Source organism: Pollicipes pollicipes, unplaced genomic scaffold, assembly GCF_011947565.3.
Source record: "Pollicipes pollicipes isolate AB1234 unplaced genomic scaffold, Ppol_2.1 Scaffold_4002;HRSCAF=4701_pilon_pilon_pilon, whole genome shotgun sequence".
In the NCBI taxonomy this organism is placed as follows: domain Eukaryota; kingdom Metazoa; phylum Arthropoda; class Thecostraca; order Pollicipedomorpha; family Pollicipedidae; genus Pollicipes; species Pollicipes pollicipes.
This window is the reverse complement of record NW_023596420.1, coordinates 47,165,668-47,166,360: the sequence shown is the minus strand read 5'-3', so window position 1 is coordinate 47,166,360 and position 693 is coordinate 47,165,668.

The window sequence follows — 693 nt, the reverse complement described above, 5'->3', positions numbered from 1 at the left end:
TGCACCTTGAAACTTACAAGTCTGATAGCCAACTGTCTGCGTATAAACACACAATATGCGTGTTTTAAACCACCGGCCTGCCACCCTAAAGCCGATGTTATCTCAGCAGCTCAAAGCCCCCCCCCCCCCCCCCCCCGAGATGAAATTTTCTCGTACGTCGGCTTCAGGGTCCTCCGTTGCTCTCTGCAGCTGCAGTTCGGGTATCCTGAAAAGATTAGCCTGCGGAATCACCAGGGCTTTCTCAAGCTTCTGCCTGGGACGCCCTCCATGGTAAATCCTTTCAAGAGCCGTACAGCGCCTTACACCAGCCGACGATTAGTGACGTCCTTGTACGCTGTGAGCCCTTCACGGCACGAGCATAACCAAGGCGATAACACAACCAGCAGCAACGTACACGCCAGTACACGCGGTCCTGCAGTGAGCCTGCAGTTGCCAACCGCGCGGCCAACACTCGAAACCACCTGCCTCAAACGGCACGGTGATTTAAAACGCCACGCAGCACGCTCATCACGCTATTCGCAAATTTCTGGGGCGAACCGCCATTCCCACTAATAGAAAATGTCTATTTCTTTTGTATCTCATACTGTCTCTAAACTGAATCTTTGCTGAAAAATATGTGAACAGCACTGATCTGGCGGTCGTGGAAAATAACACTGCCACCACCGGTCAGTGACGTTAGCACTGATACAGTAT